Source organism: Serinus canaria, chromosome Z (assembly GCF_022539315.1).
Source record: "Serinus canaria isolate serCan28SL12 chromosome Z, serCan2020, whole genome shotgun sequence".
Lineage (NCBI taxonomy): Eukaryota > Metazoa > Chordata > Aves > Passeriformes > Fringillidae > Serinus > Serinus canaria.
The window spans coordinates 49,229,396-49,237,808 of NC_066343.1; positions in this window are offsets into that span (position 1 = coordinate 49,229,396).

An 8,413-nucleotide genomic window follows, 5' to 3' on the forward strand; every position below is an offset into this window, starting at 1 on the left:
GTTAAACAGTTTTATTCATACTGGAATTCACTTGTGTATCCTAAATTGGCTGCATGCCAACATTGTTGGCATTTCAGGTTGATAACATCTTAATCTAGAGTCATTACAATAACTAGGAGGGAGCCTGAATGTAGGAACAGACCCTTTCCTGGAGAGTTGCCTTTGAGATTCTAATGTAAAAGGGCATCCATATTAATTGAAAGCTTGCCTGGAATGGCAGGTGTGAGTGCTAACTTTGGATAATATGGATGCAAGTGCTAACTTTGTTTACACAAGCCATGAAAAATGCACAGGAGTGTTAGGTATTTTTACTCAACATTCAACATTCAACCCAGCAAGTGTCAGTTTCCGGCTCATTTGCCAAGGATGTTCATGATTTAATACATAGATTTCCTGAAAATTTATCTCATTTTCTAAACAGCAATGAGAGTAAGAAGTACAGACAAAGCATTTAAATGTAGATGAGTCAAGATCTCACAATAAGTCCTGTCAAGTGAGAATAGAAGAAATAATCTCTTTGATATGGTAAGAAAAGTCCAAGAACAAAGGCTTTCCTTTCCCAGGTCTCCAGTTTCTTAACCTGGAGATCACATGCTTTTTGGCTTGGAAACACACTTGCATGTATGTTTATTTATTATTTTGTTAAATAGAATTTCAGTATGGAATAGGAAAATGTTGTGAGATAATCCATGACCTCAGTGAACTTGTTCCAACAGATATGAGGAGGCTGTTAATGTTTACACAGAGTGACGTGATTTTCCATACTCAGCCCAGTCTCTCTAGCCTCACATGGATACACAGGCCAAGACTGATTGCTTTTGGTTTCAAGCCAACATGGAGCATCTTGAGGAACCATAAATGCTCTTAACAGAACCTCTTGTCATTTCATACCTTTGTGGTCTGAGGGGAGATAGGTGGTGAACAGTCACTTAGTCAGCTCAACGTAATCCAGTTTAGTGGAGAAGAGTGGCAGGCTGCAGACAGAGCAGAGAAAGTATGGACAGCAAAAAGGTAGATGTGAGATTGATGTCACATAACCCTACTCTCTGATTCCTGACTGAAACAGGAAGTTCCATACAGTGTCAGCAAGGAGTGCATATTGTTGTTTCCCCCAGTGACAGGAAACTCTCTTATGAACTGGCCAGAATAAAGACAGCTGAAAAGCAGAAAAATAGCAGGGGGCACATTTATTATTTGCAAGAAGAAGGAAGGGGTAACCACCCAGACAACCATGGTCTGTGTTTGGTTTTGTTTCAGCTTCATCAGACATAGTTATCTCGATTTGCATCAGGGCTTTGTGTCCTTCCAGTTCGGCATTTCAGGCTGAGGCTTTGTTCCAGAAGAAAGCAGGTCAGACAGAGAAAAATCTTAAACTGTATAAAATCAAGCACAAATGTCTTTATTTCTGATGAAGCATTAACCAAATAATACTTCCAAGGGAGCACGGAAGGCCAAATAGCTTCTTGCTTGTAGATCAGTTATGTACTAAAGAAAGAGCAACAGAAATAATGGAATTGCTGTAGAGATGGAAACAATAACGTGGTTATTGGCCTTCCAGAAATATGGCCATGAAAGAGAGAGGAAAGACATAAGAGAGTTGCATACAGTGCAATGAATGTCTTATAAGCAGCCTTTCTCCCCATCCCCACTGCCTGACCTCCAGCTGTACCCACGACAGATCTCTTCACTGCCCCTGGACAAAATACTGGACAGAGGCCAAGGTGGACACATTTCTTGTTTTATTACAGAGGATAAATGCCAGCTTAAGTCCTTTGCAAGCCAAGAGAAAAACAGCTGCCTGTAGAAGGATGAGACAAAAGGAGATTGTCTGGACCATGAGTTCTGCTTTGTACCCATAGGCAATAGGCCACAGGGCAGTGAAATGTGGCAGTGGGGTGGGATTCCCATGCACAGCATGAGGCACCCAGAGGGCTGCTCTTAGCAGCCTTTCTTTGCACATTCAGCATAAAGGACACACCAGGAAGGAGGAGAACCAGAGAGCAGACCTTTTCCCCCAGCTTCTGCAGAGACCTTGCTGCAGCCCCCACATCTGCCCATCTCAGAGGAGCAGCTCACAGCCCAGGAGCCCTGGGGACACACCATTCTGGCAATGCCCACCCTGGGCAGATGATGAGTGCTGGTTAATACCTCCACCACTGCTACCTCTAGCCCACCAAAACCCTGATGAACCTGCAACCCAGCCCCTCGCATCACCCAAAGAGCTGCTGCCAAAAGCTCCAAGGCAGCCTCCTGAACCCTTCTTTCACTTATTGCCAACAGCAGGGCATTCACCCACAACAGGGTTAAACCCTCCTGCTTGGGAAAATCTGGTGACTTCCTGGGCTTTCCTGATCTGCACCACCAGCAGAAGGCTTCACATATCTGTAGGTATAAAAACAGTATAAAATCACTATTTTAAACAGTGTTTAAATGTAGGTTTAAGCCACTTTTTTTCCCATCCCCTTGCTTGTCTTCCAGGGCTCTTAACCACTCCACAGCTTCCTCCTGTTGTCTCTGCCAATGTTCTCTCACAGCATCTTGACCTTCTAGCCTTTTACAGATGCTCTTTACACCTCAGTAATTAACTCAACAATGGGAAGCACAGCCAAGTTCCCACATCAGACATTCCCAGGCCACAGTGATTGGGATTCACTCCCTTATCTTTCCACAGTCCCCCTGGATTCTGGACCCACTAACACACGTATTCTTGGCCAGGGCAAGAAGGATCATTTTTAATGACCAACTGCTAGAGGAAACAACAGTAGTTGATTGAAACATCAGTGAAAGAGTGAATCTTGAAAACATCCCAGAAATTCACCATCTGGGATAAAATGATAGAATAAAATTTTGAGGTCTGATATGAGATCATCAAGTTAACTAAAAAGATGAAATTTCCATACCTCTACAGGAGTTCTCAGGGCCTGGATCACAGAAACAGCCCACCAGGCCATAATTCACATGAGGTGTGACAGAAGATGGTCACAGACGGCTTCTCCTTTTGCTCATGCTTTATATCCAGCTAGCTTAATCTTTTAACCTTATCTTTTTCCTTAACTCCCAAAATGTTTCTGTGTGAAGCACAAAGGATTTTTTCTTCTGTCTCTAAAATCAGATGAAGTTCATTAGAACAAAACTGTGGTTGAGAAACAAATATGAAAAGATTACACTAATATTGGGGATTTATGATTTTATTAATATGATATCCTCCTCTGAATTGACTTGTTGATTAGAAATGGGGGAATTTTTCCTTTATTATGAGGTGACATAAAGCAGATATACCTGGCTCTTTTCTCCTTCCTTATTTTATATATAATTAGATTTGGTCCACATGATATGTCATTCTGATGCAGGAAGCAGGAACTGAAAACACATTTCCCTTTTTATTACATCAGAGGATATTTTTTAGTTCAAGACTGTTTCATGGCACTGTGCCAGCCTTCCTCTACAAGAATAGGTGAACGATCAGTACAATAAAATTGTCAGACCCAGCTGGTCTCTCCTGTCTTTTTATTTTACTCTTAGATGCAACATTGATAAATTAATATACCATCTTCCACACATATGCATTCTATACATGCATGTGCAAACTCCTCTCCCAAGCCACCACCAGGGGGGAAAAGCAGGATCAGAGAAGGCATAAATTACACTGGCATCCAAATTACTAAAAATCTAAAGGATGAAAATGACAGCATCAATTCCATCATGGAGAACAAGAGTAAGTTAGTGGGAAGAAGTAAAACACTTTTGCTTCTGTAGGTCAGTGGCTGGAAAGCGGGAATTTGTCTCATGCCCATAAGCTGTGCTGGGAGGGGTCTGTTACTTTTACTGTGAAACTGTGGGAGAAATTTTGTTTTTAATCACTGAACTGCTATACTGAAGGTTGTTTTCTTGGTAGTAGAGCAATTCTGGCAAACAGCTGTAACCTGTACAAAAAGACTAGCATGCACAGACAGTAAGCAAATGATGATTAGTCAGAAGATGGAAAATACCAAAAGTATGTATACACCTATATATCTCTTCAGAAAATTTGCTTTTTTTTCTTACAGGCCTTCTTCTTGTGTGTGGGTGAACATCAGCAGGGAGGCTGGGTTTGGAGGAGAGAGGAGAGGTGCTGGCAGGGGAGAACAGAGTGGTCTTCAGGACAAGGAACAGGAAAAGTAGGAGACACAAGAAAATATGCAGAGAGAAAGGCATGGGGAGTGTCATGGATTGTGCACATGTACATGCTGGGAAAGGGGAATTTTGTAATGAGAAAATTCCACCAGAGAAACGGAATCAAGAGCAAGGTTGAGTTCTGAAATTGAAAGCTTTTAAAAAGAATTTTAAAAAGCCCAATCAAGCCAAAATATGGGAAAAGGACAAACATGAAAGAAAAACAGAAAATAAAGACTTTGGAATTAGAACTTCTATAGGAACAATGTGGAAGGGCCAGATAGATAGAGATAGAGACAACCTAAATGGTATTTTAAACATTAAGTAAGAACATTACATTGTGATGATGGCCTCCACATGTGCCCCTCCCCTCCTCAGCTCAGCTTGTGTCAGACTGTGATACAGCCTGACATAAAAAAGCTATGATTTAGTGAGCAGAAAATGGATAGAAATCTTAAATGTAGTAAGGGAAAACTGCAGGAATTTCATCTTAGATATGTGTACTAGGAGAGGGAAGGAAATTACCGGCCCTGCTGGCATAGCAGGTATCAGTACAATGCCTAACAGAGATTCCCTGCAAACTCCTTAAGGAAATCAAACTTGGGGTTTTTTAAGTTTAGAAAGGCACGTTTATGCTGAAATAGTAATTTCTATATATACAATCAAAATAGTTTGTTCTTTTATTACACAGACAGCCTGAAACTGTGTTCTTCTTTGTTTCTAAGGATTTCTAAGTCATGTGAATACTGTGGTACTGCTGAATAGTACCATCTAGTCTTCTATATTAAATACTTGGGTTTTAAACAGAGGGGCATATTTTTAAGTATTTCACATCTATGGGCAGAAGAAATGTAATCAAAACTAAAAATACATTGGCAAAATATTTTTAATTTATTAATGGTTTCACTTATTTTTTTTCTTTTTCTTTCTTTTTTCCTTTTTCTTTTTTTTTTCTTTTCCCCTTTCTCCTTTTTCTTTTTCCTTCCTTTATTTACCAAATTTTTTTCCTTTTTTATTTTTAAAAAATAAGTCCTGCACAAATATTTTGAATACGTACATTCAATGGAAGTACCCATATCTATATAAAGTAGATTTTATGAACAAATGGCATATTTGGGGATATAAGAGGTCAAAACCCATATATCTGACTCACTCAAAAATTTAGACCTGAGTCTGAAAACATGGACAAGACAGATCAAAAGACACTTATATGAGGAAATTAAGAGGGGTCAGCATCTGAACTCTTACAGGAGAGGCCCCTCTAACTTTCACAAAGGGGTCACAGAGAAATAATTGTAAGCACTTTCTAACCTGATAGCTTCAGTGTGGGAACATATCATTGTTCTCTAAAAGCTGAGAAAATCAGAACAAGGAGAGGTCAACATGATTCCTTCAAGGACAGATAATGAGTCAGAAGTAGACCAACAGGAGTGGTGTTGTCCAGAATTCCAGGCCAGGGTCACAACTATTGGGTGCCTGGACTTGCTTGCCAGTACCAGGTGAGGAACATTTCTAATTATTTACCAGTTGTGGAATTTCTATTTGTACTTCTGATAAAAGCCTCTGAAGACAGGGAGTCAGGCTCAGGCATCTCAATACCCCAGGGGAGTACAGTGTTAGTGAATTACAGAACTGTTTACAGTGGGACAAGAGCACAAAAATTCAGAAGCAGCTCTGTGCATTTGGGCACTTTAATGGCAAAACTGTGGTGCTGTGAGAGTAACAGGCTTTCCATCGAGGTGACAGTTGTGCTGAAGGGTTAGGGACATAGTTGGGAATTTGGATGCTAAAAGCAGGACTTGAACAATGCTTAGGTTCTTAAATCCTTTGTAAAATTCAGCCCTTGCATCTCCATCTCTGCTTCTCATTCACAATGATTAATTTGTACATTGATCTCTTCTGATAAGAATAACAAGCTAGCAGCAGAAGCTCTAGTCCCACTCCTAGAATTGCCCATCTGGATCCAGAAACCTCATCAAAAAAGGAGTTGGTTGCCTTAGCCCCAGTACACTCACCAGAGCTCTAATAACAAAGACTTTTCCTCCTGCACAAATTGTGCAGTTGCTGAAATGGTGGTTTGGCAATTTGAACTGCATTTGTGCACGATGTGCAGCCAATGGTCCATTGTAAAATGTTATTTCTATCACTTAAATTTAGCAATTTCCCTTGTCACTTCTAATCTAACACATTGTTGTTGTTTTTAAATTGACAGAAATGGAAATTAACAAGTACTCAAGAGTCACTGGTTTTATGGCACTGCTAACTGAGGCACCACACACCTCCCCAGTCATGTTACACTAATAAGGCTTTGGACACACCTTAGATGGTTGCATTTACTTTTCATGAGTCAAGTTTAGTGAACTGTGGTTTGTCGTGGCATAATGCACACAGAGATTTCACATTTGTAAAAACATGAGCAAAAGGCTCTGTTTTGCCTGTCCCTGTAAATTCATGATAGAAAGAAAATTTGTCATTTCAAACAAACAGCTGAATAGTATTATCTATTCATTAACTTGTCCTGGCAATTCCAATTTAAGGAGAAACTTCTGATATCTTAGTTGGAATGCTGAATGGTCATAGAGCTGGATTTTGCTTGTTTGAAGCCATCTTTGTTACTGTCACCAGCACATATTTGTGACATTCAGGAGCAGTTTTGGTGCCTTAAACCACAGTCACTGAAAGAAACACAATTTTTCTTTTACTTCAGATCCAGAGGAGCAGCCCAGGAAATGTAGCTTTTGACTTTTTTTTCCTAGCATAACTGTAAATGCAGGGTTCTGTCTCTGGTGTTTTTTCCATTTGCTTGTCCACATGCCAGCCCATCCATGTAGGGCTACTCTGGCCTTTCCTTCAGGTGAGAGTTTCACAGTTGCACCTGCAAGTGTCTGGTTGGCAAACACAGCAGGTAGGTCAGGTTTTCCAGGAGATGCACGGAGGAGCCAGAAGGCAGCCAACTGTGAAATCCCACAGGGTTGTAAATCCAGGTTTGACTGTTTATTTCCAGACATACTGGAAAGCCTTTTCACATCATGTTCTTATCAGTGTTATTGTGGCTTAAACAGGAGGCTGCATACCAATGGAGATAGGAGGAATGTATCTACAAACAAGGGAGGGTTACTCGGCAGGGTGAGGGAGTATCCTCGCTGCTGACTGTTGTGGAGTATTTTCAGTGAATGACCTTGGATTTTCTCCCTCTTGGAAACCATGGCAACCAGCATTTGTTCTTGTAAAATAATTTCTTGTCTCACAGTGAGTGATTATATATCTTCTCCAAACTCCGAGGTAAAATCTCTCCACAAGGAGGAACAGAAATTGGTTGTTCTGAATCACTATATCCTAAAATATGTGACGCAACCTGGTTATCTACTGCCGACTGAACAACAAGCTAAAGAGTAGCCTCTGGATTATTGTCTGATCCTGTCTCTAGGTTAGCATAATTAAGTCTGAAATAAATACAGTCATCTTTGGTGAATGCCCGTTTGTTCCCCTAATTAGCATCTGACAACAATCTGGAAAAAACATTCCAAGATTATACGGAGGCTTTTGTAGGGCACTTTGGGAATCACTGACACAGTCATTTCCCTGCTTTAAAACATATTTTAAAGTGATAAAGGCCATTTGCAAGTTATCCTTTTTTCAGATAATCAGTCTGTGTAATTCTGCCTGTAGCACCTCATATATCTTGTGCTTCATCCATACAAAACCTGGCATCACCTGGGCATTTGAGGGAAGAGAAATGTCTCTCATACATCCATACAACTCAAATCAGCTGCCAAAAAACCTGAGCATCAAACACAAACCCAAATACAACAAGACAACCAAAATCTACTTAAAAAAATAAAGACGTGATAGCAGCTGGGCTTGTCTGTGCACCGCACCATCCCTCACTTGTGAAAAAATGTGCAAAAAAGACACGGAAAATCCTTCAGGATCATCTCTGAGGTGTGTGGAATTTCATTTCACAGAGAAGCTGATTCAACTGTGCTTTACCCATCAGAGCTTTGTAGCTGCTTCCTTTCATCTGGAAACAAGGTGCAGATGCTAAAAATTGCATAATTTAGCATAGATCCAAAGGAAACAACTCCTAAGGGGAAGTCAGCTGTTTCTGATTGTGAATAATCCCTCTTCTGCAGTAACTTTGAGCCTTCTGGAGAACTCAAACAAATCTGAGTGAGGACATGGAAACCTCAAGAGCACTGATGCTGTTAGAAGCATCTGAGCATTGGAAGCTGGGTGGGAAGCAGATGTCAGGTTTTCCTGC